This window comes from Cucumis sativus, chromosome 1 (genome assembly GCF_000004075.3).
Source record: "Cucumis sativus cultivar 9930 chromosome 1, Cucumber_9930_V3, whole genome shotgun sequence".
Classification (NCBI taxonomy): domain Eukaryota; kingdom Viridiplantae; phylum Streptophyta; class Magnoliopsida; order Cucurbitales; family Cucurbitaceae; genus Cucumis; species Cucumis sativus.
The window spans coordinates 13,180,706-13,203,258 of NC_026655.2; the positions used below are offsets into that span (position 1 = coordinate 13,180,706).

At 37.8% G+C, this 22,553-nt stretch overlaps 1 long non-coding RNA gene across 1 annotated transcript; it reads left to right on the forward strand.

Moving 5' to 3' along the window:
* Positions 1 to 16,725: 16,725 nt before the first annotated feature.
* On the forward strand, positions 16,726 to 18,261 carry LOC116404481. The gene is made up of 2 exons (XR_004217356.1): positions 16,726 to 17,454; positions 17,840 to 18,261. It is a non-coding gene; the product is annotated as an uncharacterized LOC116404481 (long non-coding RNA).
* The last annotated feature ends 4,292 nt before the right edge of the window (positions 18,262 to 22,553 follow it).

Here is a 22,553-nt window from a genome sequence, read left to right on the forward strand (position 1 = left end):
AAGTAGAATATCATCTACATATAAGACTAAAAATGCTATAATGGAATTGACGACCTTTTGTAAACACAAGGCTCGTCAACATTTTGTTCAAAGCCATAAGATTTGATCGCAGTATCAAATCTTATATTCCAGGATGTAGAAGCTTGTTTTAATCCATAAATGGATTTTTTAAGCTTACAAACCTTTTGTTCTTGATCTTGTTCTATAAACCCCTCTGGTTGAGATATATAGATGCCCTCTTCAAGATTACCGTTCAAAAAAGCTGTCTTGACATCCATCTGCCAAATTTCATAATCATAAAAAGTGGCGATGGATAAGAGTATTCTAATTGACTTTAACATGGCAACGGGAGAGAAAGTTTCCTCTAGTCTACTCCCTCTCTCTAGGTATAACCCTTTGCCACAAGTCGAGCCTTAAAAGTCTGTACTTTACTGGCATGGTCTCGTTTTCTCTTGTAGATCCATTTACAACCAATAGGTTTTACGTCATTTGGTTGATCTACTAGAGTCCAGACAGAATTAAAGTACATAGACTCCATTTCGAGGTCCATGGCTTTGATCCATTGGTCACGATCTACATCTTTCATTGCCTGTTTATAGGTTAATGGATCCTCTATGCCATCGTCAGGTATGACGACTTGAGTTTCAATTAAACCCAAATAGCGATCAGGCTGATGAACAACCCTCCCACTACGTCGAGGCTCTCTCAACTGTTGAGAAGGATGTGATTGACCAGATTTCCTAGTCTTATCAACTACTTTAGTGGATGAACTAGGTTTATCTATAGCACTTTTGGAAATTTCTTTTAATACTAGTTTACTACGAGGTTGATGATCTCTGATGTGGTCTTCCTCTAAGAATGTGGCATTTGTTGACACAAATATTTTATTTTCTTGAGTATCATAAAACAAACCACCTCTTGATTCTTTTGGATAACCTATGAAAAAGCATAATTTTGAACGATGTTCCAATTTCTTAGGATTTTGTACCAACACGTGTGCTGGACAACCCCAAATTCTAAAATGACGTAAACTTCCTTTACGCCCTTTCCATAGCTCATAAGGTGTTTCTGAAACACTTTTAGAGGGAACATTATTCAAAATATAAGCAGCTGTTTCTAAAGCATATCCCCAAAAAGAATCTGGCATCTGAGAAAAACTCATCATAGAGCGAACCATGTCTAACAAGGTCCGGTTTCTTCTTTCTGATACACCGTTCTGTTGAGGTGTACTAGGTGCAGAGAGTTGTGACTGGATTCCATTTTCTATTAAGTAGTCTCGGAATCGTGAGTCCATATACTCTCCACCTCGATCTGATCGAAGTATTTTTATTGTTTTACCTAATTCGTTTTCTACTTCAGCCTTATATTCTTTGAACTTTTCAAGACTATTAAACTTATGATGTATTAGGTAAATATGACCATACCTTGAATAATCATCAATGAAGCTAATGAAATATTCATTATCCACCTCGAGCTTTGACATTCATTGGTCCACAAAGGTCCGAATGTACGAGCTCTAAGGGTTCTTTGGCTCTTAGACCTTTTCCAGTAAAAGATCTCTTGGTCATTTTTCCTTCGAGACAAGATTCACAAGGAGGTAAAGTATTATTTTCTAACTGACTTAGAAGCCCACTTTTAACTAATCTCCCAATCCTATTGAGATTTATATGACCAAGTCTTAAGTGCCATAAATAGGCATTAGAAGAAACTTTTTATCTTTTATTCTGAGTTTCAGCTGTTCTGAATATTTCAGTATTTAAGACAAAATTTGCTCTGGTTGGTCTTAACTTATATAAGTTGTCCTCAAGTATAGCAGAACAAACTAGAATACTTTTATAGAAAACGAACGCTTCATTAATTTCAAAAGATATTCTATACATTTGTTCCAAAATACAAGAGATAGATATTAAATTTCTTTTCATTTGAGGTACATATAAGACATTCTTAAGTATGACATATCTATCTCTAAAAAACGACTTTAAATCTCCCACTGTTGAAGCTGAGACCATCTCTCTTGTTCCAACCTTGAGAGTGATCTCGCCTTCTGAAAGCTTTTTTCAAGAACTATTTTCCTGAAATGAGAAGCAAATATGGTTAGTGGCTCCTGAATCTAGTATCCAGGTACAATTTTCATATTCCACTAAACATGTTTCTACAACTAGTAAATCATATTTACCTTGTGTTTCCTTCTCTGCCTTTTTTTCTGCAAGGTATTTTGGGCAGTTTCTTAACCAGTGTCCGTTTTGGCCACAATGGTAACACTTACCTTTTTCTGCACCTTTCTTACCCTTGTTCTGTTTGGGAGTCTTTCCCTTTCCCTTCATTTTTATTTGAGCATTAGGTTTTGAGGGTCCAGCTTTGGTTTTAGAGGACGATCCTCGTATAAATTTTCTTTTTGTGGTAGCAACATTTGCTTCCACTTGTTTTCCTTTACCCATAGTAAGGTTTTGGAATCGCTGGAGTTCATTCAGAAGGGTTGTCAAGTTAAATTCTATCTTGTTCAAAGACGCATTCGTTTGGAATGGAATGAAGCTCTTCGGAAGAGACTCTAAGATAAAACTAACTTGATTAACCTCTTCGATGGGACCACCATTCACTTCAGCGATGTTGAAGTGCATCATCATGTCCAGAACATGTTCTCTAACAGAGGTCCCTTCCTTCATACGCTTAGTGTAAATGTATTTGACTTCCTCGTGTCTTAAGGATAATTCTGGTTGTCCAAACATTCCCCTTAATGAATCCATAATCTCTTTAGCCGTGGCTAAGGATTCATGTTTCTTTGCCAATACATCAGACATGTTGGCAAGAGTGTAGACACGGGCTTTTTCATTAGCTTTTATCCATCGATCATATGCATCCCGACTAGTTCGGTTATCATTAGAGGTAGGGTTTTGAGGACATTCCTCAGTTAAGACAAATCTTAAATCGTCAACCACTAGTATTGTGTTAAGATTTGATTTCCAAGCCGCATAATTATCGCCATTAAGTTTTTCAGAAGCTAAAAGTTGAACTATTGAGCTATTCATGCTGAAAAACAAACATATTCTTTTTAAAAAACTATAATCATAAAAAATATCCAATCTAATTTAGCAATTACTAATAATGTACCCTTTCATTATTTGTATTTTGCAACAATATTTCGAAGGTTTAGAACAACCTTCTCCGAAGGGTAGTTGATTATTCCTCCTTTGAACCAAGACAATCTTGACTAGATGCTATCTCTAGAATAACTGCTTATTCTTTATAGCACTTAGTTATCGCTACTTTAGTCAAGAATATACTAACAACTTAGTAATTCTTGTAAGTGTTACCCACCATTTTCAGATTTCATAGATTAGAATCATTTATGAAAACTAATCTAAGAAAACCTATCCAGATTTGGAGTTCGCGGTGTTTCGAATCCTATAATACAACCCTCCGAAGGGAACGTCGCTCCAGGGCAGACAAGCAGGGATATTATAGAAATCTCACGGTGCGACCTAATGGAAGAGACCGTGGGATGTGCTGCCACAAATCCCTCACCCACTTACTATGAACTACTTCCCCTATTCACCTTGATTTTGATCCATGCAAACACTCTCCGAAGGAAGGCCGCTCCTATGCACGGCACAAAGCCCTGCATGGATCTCACGGTGTGAACTCTTAGGGACACTAGAGCTAAAATACATTATTTTTCTCTAGTTGAAGTGTTCTAAAGAAAAAAATAGGGTAATCCAAGCTTCAAGATTTATATTTAGGCTAACTTAAACAAATCTTAAGTCTAGATAAAACATCCAAGTATAACCATTATATAGGATTTTAACCTATGATGTCTAGGTGATAAACCATTTTTATTACCTCACACCTCTCACGAATGCTCATAAAACTATGTTAACTAGGCTCAAGAACTGATTACGATCTCCAGGTAGGAGGTGTTCCGTAAACCGTCAACTTAAGAACCTCCAACCTTAGTCATCTTATCTGACTTGTTGACAAGATTGAACCAGGTGAGCCTTTTGTAACCAGTTTTACAAGATATCGACCTATTTCTATGAAAAATGGAAGATATGTTTAACCTATGTGAGCATGCATTTAATCTTTGTTATTGATTTTAAAAGTCTAATTTATTTTATAAAACTTATAAAAAATTTTAGACTTAATCAATCATTTTATCAATATATGAACTTATAAAACAATCAATTAATATGGATTTTAATTTATTTAGGGTTACAAAGAATAATTCATAAACTTTATCTACATCTATCCCTAGGATTAAGAGTTTAGCTACCCCATACTTCACAATCTAAAACACAAAACTCAATACAATACCCATAACAAAAATTCAAGGAGAAGAAAAAGAAAACGAAGAAGAAAATCTAGTGATTCGTAATATTATAATATTGTGTATAACAGTATGTGTTTTTTAATATTCTCTGTTTCCAGCTCCAGTGTACCAAAATATTATCACAAACTCCACAATCCTTCTCTTTCCAATCCCTAAACTAACCAATGAATCATATTCGCACGCTTGGTAGCCTTGTTCAAAATATTATATATTACAATTATAATAACTTGTATCCCCCATTTTCAAGCCTAAAATGCAAAACCTTTCTTCCATTCTCTAAGGCATATTTCCTCTTCTTTAATTTTGCATTCCAATTTTAAATTCCAAATTACAAATTTTAATCACAAAGGAAAAAAGGAAAATTATTACCTTTAGAAAGGGAAGAAAATGAATGAGTAACCATGAAGGATTTGGAAACGAATAGAGGTTTAACGAAAGTGGAATGCGACAGAAGGACGGTGAGCGTGTTTACTCGTTTTCGAATAGAGAATGTGTTTATACATTTCAAACGGTGAACAGACGGACGCAAATCAACGAAGGTGAAGGGAACGCAAAGCAGACGAACGGTGACGGACGATGAAGGCAAATGAATGAAGGTGAACGCTAATGAACGCGAAGGGAAGTCTTTTTCGGCGATGAACGCAGATGAATGCACAGATGAACGCGAAGGGAAGGTTAGGTGAACGACGCTTTTGATTTCGGGTGGAGAAGGGACAAAGTCGCGGCGAATTAGGTTTAATTAAGAAAAGGGGAAGTGATCTAATTGAAACGTTGCGTTTTGTAAAAGAATATTAACACAATAATTTTTTTGGAAATTTCTTGACGTTTTTAAAACATCAAAAACAAATTAAAATTTCTTGAAGTTTTTAAAAACATCAATGATTTTTTAGAATTATCTTGACGTTTTTAAAAACGTCAAGAATTTTTTTATAAATTTCTTGACGTTTTTAAAACGTCAAAAAATTATTAGATATTTCTTGATGTTTAAAAAACGTCAAGAAAAAGTACATCTTACTTGACGTTTAATAAACGTCAAGAAAGTTGAAAATTGGCCTTTCATAAAAATTCTTGACGTTTTTTTATTTGAAATCACATCTTTCTTGACGTTTTTGGGAAAAACATCAAGAAAGGAAAACTACAACCGTCAAGAGAGCCTGTTTTTGTAGTAGTGATTTTGGGGACAAGACTGAGTGGGGAGTTGGGATTATAATTGCACAAAATGGAATTCACTCATTTCCTACTTTAGGGTAAGTAGATGAATGTTAGCTTAAATGGTGTCTCCAAAACTTGAACAAAGGGCTCGTACCCTCTCTATGACATGAGATGGGTTTTTGTTAATTAGTAGGACCATAAACAAGTTGTTCATTAGAGGAGCACTGGTTTTTAAGGATTAGAGGTAACATAGGGGTAAAGCGGTAAATTGGTCCAACTGGTGTTACAAACACTCGTGAAGGACTAACTTACTATTATTGGTCTATATCCGTGGACACATAAATATATTTTTAGTGAGAAGAGTTCAGTTGTGAGTCTTTAGTAGAGTGTACACAAAGCTAACAAATATTGATTAATGAGTTTAGCCAATTAATCTTAGATCGTTGTAGCTTCTGATCTGTAGGTCCATTAGGTTCCTTTCCTAGCTCGTAAAGGGTAATGAGATTTATTTGTATTGGTTGTAATTTAAAATGTTTAAATTTAACTTGGGAATTAGTATAATGTATAGTGATACATTATAATATAAATTTTATCAAACTTTACTATATAAATTTAACTTTGGGGATGATTCAAAATTAATTTATGAGAGATAAAATATTTGAATGAGTTCAAATATTAATTTAATGTGAATTGGATTCATATTAAAATTATTGAGAGAAACTTATATTTGAATATGATTCAAATTTAATTTAAGTTAAATATAAGATAAATAATTTAGTGTTATTAGTTAATTGGAGAATTAATTAATAGTTTAGTTTAATATTATTTAATTAAATTCGATTTCATTAATTATTAACTAGCTAATTACTGTTTAATTAATCAGTAGATTTGAAATATATATTAATTTAATTATTTATAAATTAATAGAATCTCATGATTCTCTTCTACTTCATTTTCTATTCCTAGAAGGAAAGAGAGTTATAATATCTAGAAGAAAACAATTTTCTTAAAAACGACTCTAATGGTACTCTTTGCAATTTAAGCTCTCTTTGCAATGGACAGTCTTCAAAGTTTTTTTTAACGATGTTTCCAATGCTTTCCTTTCTCATGACATTGAGCTTTGTCTCTTCATTTTTCAATATTAATAATAGTGAGACTTGATAAAAGTGTTGCAAGCAGAGATTTGGTTTGAGCACAACCAACACATTTTCCATGATAACAAAAGGGATTTGCGTGGTGAAAATAGCTCTATTAGATCTCTTGGAGCAATAAAAAAGAAATAAGATCTTTATGTGAAAGTCAAACTTTTTTTTTATGGAGCATTGTGAAGAAAGGCCTTTACTTTTGGGCAACATTGGAATTGGGGCATGGTTGTGCGCTTATTATCAAAAGTTGTCCCCTAACGATCAAATTGGTTCACTGTTGCGAAATGGTGGGTTAGTTTAGGACATGCCATTATTCTCGAACCTTCAGATAAATTTCCTTATCTTAGGGAATTAAAAGTTGTTCAACACAAGCTTGAAACAGACATGTATAGGGCTTCTGTATTTTCCCATAAGGAGCCAATGATTGATTATATATTGGTCTGTTTTGCAAAGGGAAAGATTTCCCTAACACGTATTGTAAAAATATATGTAGTTAGCTAGTAGTGAAAAGTTAGCAAGGCTATTCATGTTTCTCTTGGTGTTCCCTCTCACTCATCTTGAAGCTTATTGTGGGCATTTTGTCAACTTACTTTGGGTTTCTTTTGTCTTCTGTTTTAGTTAATTACTTCGTACTTATTTTACATTTTAGTTTTCATTAGTGCGTCCTGGATAGAGGATTTTGTTTAGCTCGTTGTTATTGTTGATAAAATTAAAATGCCAACGATTACAATTCTTGAGAACGGACTCATATGTTTCCAATTCAGATGCCCAAAACTTGTTGAATGGATCCTACCTCGTTGATCGCGACATCTTGCTGGCAAAAGTATGCTCCTCTGTAAATGGACTCCAAGTATTGTCCCTAAATCCTTTGTTTTTTATTATGTTCCTATATGGATTAAACTAGGTAGGATTCCAATGGAGTTATGGATAGATGTCAGATTGACTGTTGTGGCTAGTGCTATAGGAAAACCTCTATCTTTAGATCTAGCTACTAAGGAAAGACGAAGGTTGTCATATGCTTGAGTATGTGTTGAATAAAATGTGGACTCTCCTATGCTTGCTGCATTTACAATTCACCTTAGGGGAGAGGATTTCGTTATGACTGTGAATTATGAGTGGAAGCCTCGAAGGTGTAATTTGTGCCGGTCTTTTGGGCATTCTAGTGGTAAGTGTCCTAGGATTGTGGAAAACAAAGTTCATCTAGAGAAGGATGTGAGCAAGGTGGTTTCAAACAAAGAGGAGGAATGGACAATTATGTCTTGTGGATGTGGTGTTAGACTTTAAATAGTTGGAGGAAAGTAAGACTAATAGCTCACCCATTAGGCATATTAAGAAAAAGGAGGTAGGTAATCAAGATGAAATTACTCGTTATTAGGAAGAAAAGAGAGTTGGTTGGTATGTTTCGAGAGAAGGGTAAACGTGTGGATGTGATTATGCCTAACTCTTTTGGCAGCCTTATGAAGTTGGGTGAGGGAGACAAGTGGACCTTATCTATAGTGGATGACTCCCCTCCCCCCTTACAAGTGGATGATACTGCTATTGTTCTTAGGCGTATGTTATTAATCACCTTAAGATAATTTCAAAATATAAATATATTTTTAGTATAAGTCCTCACGTTTGACTCTAGACTCACCAAGAAACCTTATTTGGATATTACGAATATGACAAAATTAGTGATATTAGATGACTATCAAACGATAATCATAGGGTTATCAACTTTTAAATTTACTACTTTTAAAATTTAGAAAATGTAGTGACATGAGTCATGTGATTATAAATGTTTTTGTTATTTTGCAGGGTTCCAAAGAAAAAAGAAAAAAGTAAGACGTGATTGATAATATGTGAAAAAAGGAAAAAAATTAAATAAAAATAACTCGATATATCTAATTTGTTTAAAAACGACCCCATTTGTAATTTTTCTTTTCAAAAGTCACACAACATCTTTTTGGAAAGTTTTTTTAGAGAAGCATGCCAATACCTTCATCCTACGTATATAGAGGTATTTATGAATAATTTTTAAAAGTTCAAAACAATTTTTTTTAACATTTCAAAGTTTAAGGTTATTTTTTTACACAAACTACAAAATTCAAAAGAATTTTTTTTTTGTAATTTAACTAAATACTATTGTATGTATATATATATATATATAAATTAGTTATCTTTTTTAGTCCTATATTGTAAAAAAAAATGATTATCGACTTATTGAAATCTAATTTGTAAATGGCTTAAAACATTTAGTTATTAGTAAGCAGCGTTATTATTTTAAAATAGAAAACAAAAATTAACATTATTGTTAAACCGAGCTATTCTCGAGAACATGAAATAGAATTGGATAGCTGCCATGCATCGTGTCTATGAATGTTAAGAATGAAACTATCGGTAGGGTTATAGAATAATCATTCTATCAGCCTCAATTATGATACAAGGTTTATGAAATAGAATTTTCTTATGTATTGTAATAGTAGAAGATTATTCGTCAGGAAGCAAAGCTTATAGCTTTGAAGAGTATCTAAAGGTTACAGAAGAGCAACCGAAAGCTTACGATCAGCTCCAAACCAATTTTCCAGCACAAAGCCAGAGTGGATCCCAAGTACAACGGGAAGGTTGTTAAAATCAAATCTCTTATGTCTTATTTCATAACTATTTAGTTTTGATCTTAACTACAACAATTTTCATTTTTTTCTAGGTGAACATTGTATGTGCTTAGAAATTAAGTGTTTTGAAAATTAGAGGTGAGCAATCACACTTAGAAACTAAGTGTAGAACCATAGAAATGTTACCCCATCGGTTCTAGCAATGCCTAGTTACCGCAGTTCATAACAAAGAAAGAAAAGAGGCTCGTAAATGCAGACCATAAAAAGTGAGACAATCAACAATTATAAAAAAAAAACATATGCAATATGCATTAAAAAAAGCTCATAAAAAATACAGAGTCAAGTCAATTAGGTCAAGTAGAACATGTTGAGTTCCCTAGCTATTAGAGATTTTGGGGGAAAACATCGCTTTTGGCCTAACCAAAACTAGACCATCTATTTTTAGTGTTTTAAACATAACGTCAAGTTTGATTGAGGGCTTTGAAAAGAGAAGGAATCCTCCTCGATCCACAGTAGGGCGAAAACGAGGCTTGTTGTCACTTCGAAGGGAGCAGTCAAACTTAGCATTGAGTTTGATTTTTTTTTTGAAAAGGTAATGATAATATTATACAACAACAAGGTGGACCTCACAGCCTGAGGTCAAGACAAAAGAGCGAACAACACTCACAAAACAAGTAGTTAGACAAAACAACCCATAAGTACCCAAAACAACCCCACATCTCGGGAACAAGAACTAAAACCAAAAGAAACCAACTAGTGTTCCAAACATTAAAAGGACAAGAAAAAGAGAGAAAGACAACAAAGTTAATAAAGAGAAGAGAAACCCCACAGCCCGAGGACAAGCAAACGAAAAGAACATTAAATAAGACCATGAACACCATCCGACCAAGAAGCAGCACACGCTTTAATACACGACCGAATGAGCTGGAATACAACCATAGGCTCCCGAACAGCACCTCCATGAAGACGATGATTTCGCTCCTGCCAAATGAAATAAATTGTAGCACACCAGAGAAGGCGCCACAGTTTTCTCCTCACACTCTTCCCAATACCCTGATTATAAATCCAAGATAACTCAACCCCCCAATAACCGATTCTATGAGAAGATGACATAAGCAAAAGGATCCTCGACCAAATCTCCCACCCAAAATGACAAGAAAAAAACAAATGATCACGAGACTCATAGTTCCCTCCACAAAGCAAACACGATAAAGGAATCGACCTATCCCACCGACTTAACCTATCTCTAGTACTCAACCTATCCCTGATGGCCAACCAAGCACAGAAGGAGTGCTTAGGAATATTTCCCCCACCCCATAGTAAACCCGACCATCCAACCCTACTACTATGAGGACGAATAGTCTCCCACGCACTAGTGATCGAAAAACTATCACGACTCCCCGGCACCCAGACCCACCTATCCTCAACACTCGGACTCGGCCTCACTCCCTGAACCCTATCCCAAATGTCCATCAAATCCAAAGAAACAAGCGGCCACCTCCAATCACCATCCCGACCCATGAAATCCACCAGCCTCACATCCCACCGACTACCCGCATCATAGATCACCCTCTCCCCAAACTGCTGGATAATCGGCCCACCCTGAATCCATGGAACCAACCACACTCTACACTTCCTTCCATTGCCCACCTCCATCTAAACATGAGCTTTAAGGATATCCCGCTTACGCAAGATTTCCCTAAAGCACCAAGATCGACCCACCCCAGCATCGATCTCCCACAGCGATCTCCCTTTAAGGATATAAGATTCCACCCAAGAAACCCACAAACTACCAGATTTAACAAGTAGCAACCATAATATCTTCAACGTGCTTGCTATATTCCAAGAAGATCCATCGCGAATATCAAGACCTCCTTCATCAAAAGGAAGACAAACCTCATCCCAGGCAACTTTAGCACCACTTCTTCCCTCCTCCTTACCTCTCCACAGATAAGCCCTCAAGATCTTATCAACGTCTCTGTGGACTTTCATAGGAAGCATGAACACACTAGCCCAATAAACCTGAAGGCTCCTAAGGACTGAGCGAACAAGCTGAAGTCTACCTGCAAAAGATAACACTTTAGCAGACCAAGACCGAATACGAATGGTAATACGCTGAATAAGGGGATCACAATCAGAGCTCCGCAATCTTCCAGAGAGGAGAGGAAGCCCAAGATAACGAATAGGGAGATGACCAATGGAAAAACCCATGTTAGCAGCAAGCCGAGAATCTTTCGAACTATTAACCCCCACAAGAAAAATTGAGCTTTTAGGAAGATTAGCAAACAATCCCGAAAGCTCACCAAACCTCTTAATAGTCTCTTTTATGAAACTCATAGAATGATTATCAGCAGTACAAAAGATCATTAGGTCATCTACAAAAGTAAGATGAGTTAATCTGACCTTCTCACAAAACTGGTGGAATTGAAAATTCTGAGGTGGGCTGTTCAACATGCGAGAAAGCACCTCCATGACCATCACAAATAAGAATGGGGATAAAGGGTCACCTTGTCTAAGTCCTTTCCTCCCATGGAAAAAACCTTCCAACGATCCATTAATCATAATGGAGAACATCGGAGAGGTCACACACGCTCGAACCCAACTCATAAATCTTAAAGGCGTACCTATGGCAATCAGCAGGCCAAAGAGGAAATCCCAATTAACAGAATCATAAGCTTTTTGGAGGTCAACCTTCATAGTGCACCGAGGTTTACCTCTGTGCAAATGGTATGCCCCTACAAGCTCCTGACAAAGAAGAATATTGTCAATAATACTCCTCCCAGGGATGAAAGCTGGCTGATTTCCACTAACAAAAGAAGGAAGCCACACACGAAGCCTATCTGCCAATATTCTTGAAATGCACTTATAAATAACGCTGCAATAAGATATAGGGCTGAAATCCTCCAATCGATCAGCACCATTCCTTTTAGGAATAAGTGTAATAGCAATCGTATTCACCCCTTGAGGGAAGTAATTGGTCTCAAAGAAGTGTAAGACGACATCATAGAAACCCTCTCCAACCACCGTCCAAGCTCCTTTGAAGAAGCTAACTGAATACCCATCAGGGCCTGGAGCCTTTCCACCATCCATGGAGAACAGAACACGTCTCACTTCCTCCCTGCCAATAGGCGACTGGAGGGTCTGGCAACACTCCTCAGTCCATCTAAACTGAACAATCTCCTCAATACTAGTAGAGAGCTCTTTTGTAGCTAATATTCTGAGAACCCAGACTATCTTTGAAATAATTCACTACCACCTGAGTCACCTGATCATGGTTAGTCAACCGATTTCCATCTGGGTCAATAACTGATCTCAAAGCATTGCTGCTCTGCCTTGATCGAACAGATCGATGAAAAAAGGCAGTATTCTGGTCATCTAGCTTCAACCATCTGATTTGCAACTTCTGGCGCATAGCGGCTTCCTCCATTCTAACGGCTGTCCAAAAGTTTACCGTGGCTAAGCTCGCGTGATTACTCGCCTCCTCCGACAAAGAGTTCGTCTCCATCTCTCTTTGAGCTCGGTCCATGGTATCATTGGCAAGACGAACATCCTCACTGATGGTCCGGATATGCCTACCAAAATGTCTGCGAAGAATCGACTTGAGATTTCTTTAGTTCCTCACAATATTCACAGTTGGAGAAACTCTAGTATCTTTGGTCCAAGCAGAGGACACAACATCCATAAAGGACGCTTCTTCAACCCAATGGTTAAAGAAACGAAAAGAGACCACTTGTTGGCTTCGCTGATTACTGGATAGACAAGTATGGGAGAATGATCAGAAATACCCCACGGGAGGACGTTAACCCTCATGTTAGACCATGTACTAAGCCCCTCATCATTCACTAGGATACGATCAAGTCTATTCATCAAACCCGACCCATGTATCTTACTAGTCCAAGTAAACCAGTTCCCCTGGACCGCGGGTTCAACAAGGTCCGCCTCTCGAATAGCCATGTCAAACTCCTCCATATCCCCCACGTTCGAAGCACCCCCGAAGGCTTCAGAGTGGAGTCTGATGGTGTTAAAATCACCCAAGACCATACCCGGTCCTCTCCAACCAGCAGAGATCTCAGCCATTCGCCTCCATAAAACACGTCTCTTGATATTACTATTAGAGGCATACACACACAAAACCTCTACCTTCTCCCCAGAGATCAAATCTGTTATTACACTAGAAATAAACTGGTCGACAACCTCGTTAGTCGTGAAAACGAATCTGTTACGTTTCCACATAATCCACATCCGACCTACTCCACTATTGCTGTAGTTACTAATGAACCCCACGAATCACCAAATCTTCTAGATATCGAGACAAAGTTCTCCTCTCGAACTCTAGTCTCCAGGATGCAACAGAAACCCACCGTAGACACGGCTAAGAAGTCCTTCACCGCTCTACACTTTACAGGGCTATTAAGGCCCCGCACGTTCCACGTACACCAACTAACCATGAGGTCGTATGGGAGCTGCCTCTCCCATAGGAATGACATCACCTGTAGTACTCAAAAGGACCATAGAAGAGTCATCTACTCGTAAGGGAGGAGGGGAGCCATCCACTATAGATAAAGGCCATTTATCTCCTTTATCCACCTCCATGAGGTTGTTAAAGGAGTCAGTGATACTCACTTCCACCCTTTTCCCTCTGTCCCGAATAGAGATCATTCCCCTATTTTTTCTGTCCACTGGGGTAAATTCCTCCCGATTTACCTCCACCTTTTCAGGCAGTTTATGGGTAATAATTTCTCCTTCTTCCATGTGTTGGAAGGATTCCAACATAACATCTCCATACTCCCCACAATCTGGAACCACCTCTTTAGTAGGAACAACCTCTTTAACAGGAACCTCTTTACTTGCAGCTTTCTTTTAATTATCTTCTTTGCCTCTTTTCTTAGGGCAGGTGTTCTGCGAGTGTCCAAAAGATCGACACAAGTTACATTTTTTCGGTTTCCACTCATAAGTGACACTTACAATAAATTCCTCTCCTCTAAGGTTGACTGTTACTTCGGCAGGCATAATACTGTCCACATTCAATTCCACACATGTACGGGCATAAGAAAGATGACGCCTCTCTTTAGTAGCAAGATCAACTGAAAGAGGTTTTCCTATTGCACTCGCTACCACAGCCAAACCAGCATCCGTCCATAGCTCCAACGGAATCCTCCCTAACTTTATCCAAACAGGAACTGAATCAAAGACAAAGGATTCAGGAACTATACCTGGAGTCCATTTGCGGAGGAGCATAGGTTTGCCTCCAAGGTGCCATGAGCCATGGGATAAGATCCACTCTATCGACTTCAGATGTTTGAATTGAAAGCAGATGAGCCCATTCTCCATCAGAGTAATTGTTGGCATTTCAATTCTACCCCAAATCTTCTCTATAAGACGATAGATGACTAGATACGGCAATTTTGCATCAAGTAATTGGCTGACGAGGGAGTTCTCCCGCACTCTAACTCCTTGACTAATAACTTCTTCAAACGGGGTCACCACAATTTTCTCTCCCACGGTAGTTAGAGGTGTATAGGTCAAAGGGAAACCTCTTGTTGAGCCAAATAAGGAAGCCCATGAATTTTTGCCTGCACCTCCAGAATTATTAGATTTATGCACCTCATGCCCACGAATCGGAACAGGCGGCCCACCATTTGAATTAGTACCAAACGGTTCTCTAATGGCTGGCCCATCATTCAAATGCCCATCAACCGGCCCAATCTTTGGGGCACTTGCAATAGCATCCAGCCCAGGTCCATATCCTTTGGCTGCTGCAATTTGCCCAACATGTTGAACACTTGAAGCACCAACAGGTAAGCACTCCTTTTGTGAGATCCCAGTTTCGTGTGAGATGGACGGCCCATCATTCAACGATGGCCCATTCGTAAATGTGTCCACACCATTCGGCTTCAGCCCCTTTACCGGCTCATTGGACTTCATCAAGTTTTCATTCAAAACAATCGGCCCACACGCCTTTGGGCCAACAATCTTCATGGGACCATTTCCGCTCGGTCCATTTCCTGTATTTCAGTTTTTATATGTATCACAGTTCACGTAAATCGGTTCGGGTCCACTCATGTCCGACCGTTTCTTCCTCGCAGAAATTAGGTCAGCCTTTACAGTCGCCGCCCTTCGGTCGTTCGCCGCCATATCATGTACGCGTTGAAGGCTTGACATCACGCGTTTCTTCACCTCCTCAATGTCATTGGATAATTTCTTCATCGTTTCATGCTTAGGACATCAACCCAACACCCGTGATGATCTTTTCGGCCCAATCTAGGAACACGAATGAACTCAAAAAGAATTAAAATTCAACCAAGGAGATTCATGCGAGATCCCTCCAGCGAGTGAATTAAATCACGGTCTTCAAACGCAGAACTGATAGCCAATAAATCGATTCGTACCACACGCAATACTTTCAAGATAGTTCAAATCAATTCAGCTTGGAAACCGATTTAAACAATTTCTGACAGACGTTAATTCTCCCAAATCAAAAAGAATATCATTCGTAATGGTTCAATTGATCAATTGTAATAAATTTCAAAATGGATACCAAATGACATTAGTTTTCACATTCAATCTGCCAAAACCATTCGTAATGTGGACGAAGGCGAAGGGTGACCAAGATGGGAGAACGAAACAAGGAAGGAAGGAAAGAAAATATATGATGAAAGTAATAGTTACTGCAATAAGTTTAAGAAGGTGGAGATGTCGATATTCAATGAAGATGATCCCGATTCTTGGCTGTTTCGCGTAGAGAGGTATTTGCACATTCATAAACTTACTGAATTTGAGAAAATGATTGTATCCACTATTAGTTTTGAGGGACTAGCATTGCACTTTTACCGTTCTCAAGAAGAACGAGAGAACTTTGTAGATTGGGTGAATATGAAGGAAAGATTATTTGTGCGATTTCGATCCGTGAGGGAGGAATCGTTGTATGTAAGGTTCTTGCAAATTCAACAAAAGAAAACGATAGAGGAATATCCACTACTAGAAAAATAGGCTTTCTTGACGGTTGCTGTTTTCCTTTCTTGACGTTTTTTTCGAAAAACGTCAAGAAAGATTTCATTTTTAATAAAAAACGTCAAGAATTTTTCTGAAACATCATTCTTGACGTTTATTAAACGTCAAGAAAAAACAAGAAGCGTATGAATTCGACATGCTTGACGTTTCTTAAACGTCAAGAATTTAAAATTTTACTTGACGTTTTAAAACCGTCAAGAATATTTTATAAATTTCTTGACGTTTTTAAAACGTCAAGACTATTGTAAAAATTGCTTGACGTTTTTAAAACGTCAAGAAATTTATAAAAATTCTTGACGTTTTTAAAACGTCAAGAACCTCTGCTTGTAATGCCCCAAAGGTATATATATATATATTTTTTGTTTTTTTTTTTATTTTATATATATAAATATATTATATATATTTATTATTTATATTTAATTTAAATAAAAAGAAAAGAAAAAGAAAATATATATATTGTTTTTTCTTTTTTCCTTTTCTTTTCTTTTTCCTTTTTCTTTCTTTTCCCTATTTCCTTCTTCCTCCCCATGCGTCCTTCCCCTTCTCCCGAGCCGCAATCGCCGCCCCTCTTCTCCTTCCTCCCATGCGCCGCGACGACCCCACTGTCTCCTTCCCCTTCTCTCCGTTCGCGCAGCAACCGCCCCAACCGTCCTCTTCTCCTTCCGTTCGTGCCCAGCCGCAGCCCAGCCGCAGCCCAGCCGTAACCGCCACCCCTCTTCTCCTTCCTCCCGTGCGCCGCAACGACCCCACCGTCTTCTTCTCTTCCGTTCGCAGCAGCCGTCGGCCGCCGCGTCTCCCCTACTGAAGCCGAGCGCCGCGACCTCCATTCCGATCTGCTGTCTCCATCTCCGTTCGCGAAGCAAGACCGCGCCGCTGCTAGTCCAGATCTGCGTTGCAGTCGTCCCGCGCGCCGATCTGCCATCTCCATCTCCGTTCGCGAAGCAAAACCGCCGCCGCTCGCCGAACCCAACCACCACCCTCTCTTTTCTCCTTCGGATCGAAACCGCCGCGCCCATCCACCTGTAACTGCCGCGCAACCTTCATTCCAACCGCTGTACTGCCGCGCGATTCTCCGGCCACGTCTCCTTTAGCCGACCGCTGATCGACCCACACTTAGGATTTTGCTGCGAGTTCGACAGTCGCGTTGAGGTGTTGGGAGTAACCTTGGGCTCCCTTAAATTCACAACCAATTTGTGAATTGTTGAGGGTTCAGTTCGCCAGTATTTCGGTAAGTTGTGGAATTTACATATGGAGTAATTTGAAAGGTTGAAACTATTTAGAACGATGTTGATTTTAGAACGATGTTGATTTTATGATTGATTATGATTGAAGCCCATCCTTGTATTTTAAAATTTTTGATATCAAGCAAGGAAGTATCTTGTTAATCTACCGTCTCTGCTATCACAAAAAGATATATGACCTTTGTAGGCATGATTGTTCTTATATTATTATTGTTTGAGAGTAGTTTTTCAGTTTGGTATTTCTTGTCTATTATTTTGTTGGTCTTTTGGAAGGAAATGCAGAAGGGATGAAAGACTCTGAAAGAGCACAATTTCAGCTACTTTTTGAACTTCCCATCTTTTTTCTTTGACTTATTTCCCACTATTTTTCAGATGGTGGAGATTGTGGAATTGGGAAACTCTCGTTTCAGGAACTGGGTATTGCAAAGCTATCTGGTTTTCGTGAATGGTTTTCTATTCATCCGATGGTTTGATGGACTTGGATTTGAAGACGGATTCCCAGAAAATGATCATTTTTGCTCATCATCATAAAGTTCTGGATGGATTACAAGTGAGATTCTCTTTAGTTTCTTCTAGAACATTTTTGTTGCTCAAAAGTTGCTCGTTTCTTATTCAAACTTTTTGCTCATTTGAAGTTTTTGTTTGCAAATACCACAAATTGGACAAATGTTCACTAGACTTTAAGGTGCAACTTATAGAGAACTTACAATGTTGTTTACTGAAGGTCTAAGATGTTAATGAAGCTTTGCCATATGTTTATGCCTTTCTGAATAGTAATTGATGTAGTTGCTCCAGAAACTTTCTTTTAATTTTTTGTTTGTACGTGGTTACTTCTTCCTGAAAATGCTTTTTATATTCTTTACATCTGCTTAGGAACTTATGTGTGAAAAGGGAATACATTCTTTTGAATATACCATTAACATACAAGTGATCTTTAGCCTATAATTCTTTTGAATTGTTCATATGGAGGAGGGGGGGGGGGGGTTCATTCGTATATACTTTTGATTATTGTTGTCGCTGGCATGTTTTGTGACTTTGTAAGTTGATTTGAATTCATGCCAATGTAATGCCATATGAAATCTAATGTAAAGCCTATTTCATTATGTATATGTAAAGTCTTGGAATTGAATATTATATATGGTGAATGGTTTTATTTATATATTTTTGAGATTTGAAACTATATTGGATGAATATCAAATATCTATGAAACTGTTTTTGGACAATTACAGGACAATCATCGTTCCATTACGACATAATTCAATTACAAATTATTTTTTTTAAAAAAATTAAAAAATGCTTGACGGTTTTAAAATGTCATGAACAATTGCGAGCTTGACGGTTTTAAACTATCATGAACAATTGCATTTTTGACGGTTTACAAATGTCAAGAACAATTACATTCTTGACAGTTTTAAAATGTCATGAATATTAAAATTCTTGACGGTTTTAAAATGTCATAAATCAGTTCATCCTTGACGGTTTTAAAATGTCATAAATAATACCATTCTTGACGGTTCTAAAACGTCATGAACATAAGTATACTTGACGTTTATAAACCGTCAACGTTCACTATTCTTGACGTTTAATCAACCGTCAAGAACTTTCCCTTTCTTGACGCTGGCTTCAACGACGGTTTTAAAACCGTCAAGAAAGCCTTCTCTTGACAGTTTAAAACGTCAAGAGAGCCTGTTTTTGTAGTAGTGATCAAAATTTATTCGATAAGTGGGTAGCTCCTTTGTCGGACCTATTAGAGAAGGTGGTAAAAGAGACATTTATGTCGTGATTGAAACAGTTGATCTAGGCGGAGATGGATTTATGTGAGTCGAAGGGATTAGCACAAACGATACGAATCGCCGCAAAAGGTAGAGAACAAGGAAGATATTACGTCAGGAAGCAAATCTTTCTGGATATTCTGGAGAGAAAAGGTGATAAACTCCAATAATAGCACCAAGGCTAATACCATTGCGAATACAGAAGAAAGTAAAGGAGGAATGAATTGGCCGATGAGAACTATTACTCTACGAGGAACAACAAAAGAGGAAGTACGGAAAGAGGGACAGGTGAAGCGCTTATTTGATGCTGAATTTCAATCTAGAAAGAAGGGATTGTGCTTTCGCTGTAATGAGAAATATTCTCATGACCACAAATGCAAGATGAAAGAGCAAAGGGAATTGTGAATGATTGTTGTGAAGGAAGAAGGCGAGGAGTATGAAATTATCGAAGAATGAGGAATTGATCAGAAAGAGTTGAATGCCCCTGAGATCGTAGAGGAGAGTCAGGTGGTGGTGGAATTATCCATTAATTATGTGGTGGGATTATCCAACCTAGGGAAAATGAAGGTAAAAGAGATGATACAAGGGAATGTGGCTATAGTACTAATTGATTGTGAAGTCACACGCAATTTCATTTCAGGAAAAAAATAGTGAAAGAGTTGCAACTGAGTACAAGAGAAACGTCGAATTATGGAGTCATTTTGGGCTCGGGCACTGTAGTCAAAGGGAAGGTAATTTGTGAAGATGTTGAGTTAATGCTGGGAGACTAGAAGGTAGTGAATGAGTTTTTACCCTTGAAGTTGGGAGGGGTAGTTGCCATACTTGGAATGCAGTGATTGTATTCCTTGGGAACGACTGGAGTGGATTGGAAGAATATGATGTTAACATTTACATATCAGGGGAATAAGGTGATAATCCAAGGAGATCCGAGCCTAACCAAGGTCAGGGTCTGTCTTAAGAAGTTTATGAAAACATTGGGGGGAAGAAGATCAAGGCTTTTTAGTAAAGTGCAGAGCCTTAGAGAAAAGTGAATCCTTAGAAGAAGAGAATTAGTGGGAGGTCGAATTAACAGTAGAAGAATCAATATCGATGATCCACTGTAGGAGGAAAACTTCGAACTTCGAAACTAAGTGTACTACCATAGAAAGGTTACCCCACTCGTTCTAGCAAGGCCTAGTTGCCACCTTTCATACCAAAGAAAGAAAAAAGAGGCTTGTAAATTCAAAATACAAAAAAGTGAGACAATCAAGAGCTATAAAAAAATATTTAATGGAACAGTTAGTATTGTTTGCTTTGGAGTAATACTATGGTTGTCCAATTTTGAGTTGAACATGAAATTACTTGATGTATATACTCGTTCTAAAGTTGGTGTAGAAAATGGAATTCGACAAGTTTAGGAAAGGTACCTTAGACCAAAAAATCAGAGATTCGATCTTTATTCCCATGTGTTGAATTAAAAAAGGGTGGTTAATGCTATTTGTTTTGGGAAGCAGTTCTTTAACAAAGGTTGTCCAACTTATGTTTGAACATAAAATTATTTATTGATTTAAATGGTTAAAACAGGAGGAATGGATGGGTGACACAAAAGATCACAATCCACATATCACTTGAATCAAAATCTTTTGGCAGTTTTGATTCAAAAAACTTGTTTGTTTGCAAGATTTACATATACTGTTTAGTTTTAGACAAGATAAATTGATACGGTTTTATTTTGGTACCTTTGCTGTTAGTACTTGCCAATTAATATCCGACTGCATAATATATAGATTCTGGCATCTTGCTTGTCCTTTTGCAGCTGCACTTTGTATATAAATCTTGAACTTCTCTTTCTTAGTTGGCTATTTTCTGACAAGGATATGTTTTTTGTGTATGCTTGAACTTCTGAAAATATCCATATTTTTTGTGTATCAAAGCTGCCTACAATGAATGACAATGTGGATGTTTATGTGCTTGATTATGCAGTTTCTGTGAACTAACATATTGATAATTAACTTTTGGTCTAACTGCTTCTAATGATATCTAACATATGGAAATTTAGATTCTAGTAATTCAAGTTTTGTGATCCACATAATCCTTGAGTTCTGTCCCCTTGTATTTTCTTGAAATGAAAATTCGAATCATGTTTCTATCTAAAGTTGAATTGCATTATCTTTTTTTTTCTTGAAAAGTTAATATCATAATACAACAAGGATGACCTCACAAGAGCGGACAATGCTCACAAAAACAGGAAGAATCCAAAGTATCAAAAGAAAGAACAATAATAAACCCAACAAAATTAAGAGCAACAAAAACATAAAAAGTCCAAACAACCCCACAGCCCGAGAACAAGCAGATAAAACAAAAATCAAAAGAAAACAAGCTAAATAATACCATGAGCATCCTCACGCAAATAAACAACACGAGCACTGATACAAGATGGAATAAGCTGAAACAGAACAATGAGCTCACGAGCTTGACCACCATGGAGACAATGATTATGCTCCTTTCACATAAAATAAATCGTAGCACACCAGAGAACATACCACAACTTCCTTCTCACACCCTTACCAATACTCTAATGACAAACCCTAAACAACTCAACCCCCCAATACCCAATCCTGTGAGAGGAAGCCATAACCTAAAGGACCCGAGACTAAATATCACAACCAAAAGGACATGAAAAAACAAATGATAACGAGACTCTCAATCCCCACCCCACAAGAAACCTGTCCAACGAACCTTAACACTACGAGGATGAATAGTATCCCATGCACTAGCAATCAAAAAACCACTATGACGACCAAGAACCCAAACCCACCTATCACCAACATTAGGACACGAACTTACAACTTGAACCCTATCCCATAAATTAATCAAATCCAAAGACACCCTCGACCACCTCCACTCCCCTTTCGAACCAATAAACTTAGAGAGCCTAGCCTCCTATCTACTCGTTACATTATAAAGCGCTCTCTCACCAACTTGTTGAAGGATAGGACCACCCTGCAACAACGGATCCAGGCACAGTTTACAATGCCTACCATCCCCAACCTCCATCTGAACATGCTCTTTTAGACTATCTCGTTTACACATGATAGCGCAAAGACACCAAGACCGACCAACACAAGAATCGACCTCCCACAATGACCTTCCTTTATGAACATATGCCTCCACCCAAGCAACCCATAGAAAACTCGAACTAGTCAGCAACAACCAAAGATTCTTCATAGTACTCACAACATTCTAAGAAGACCCATCAAGAATAGCAAGACCACCCTCCTCAAAAAGGAACACACCTCAGCCACCTTAACACCTCCTCTACCTTCCTCCTTACC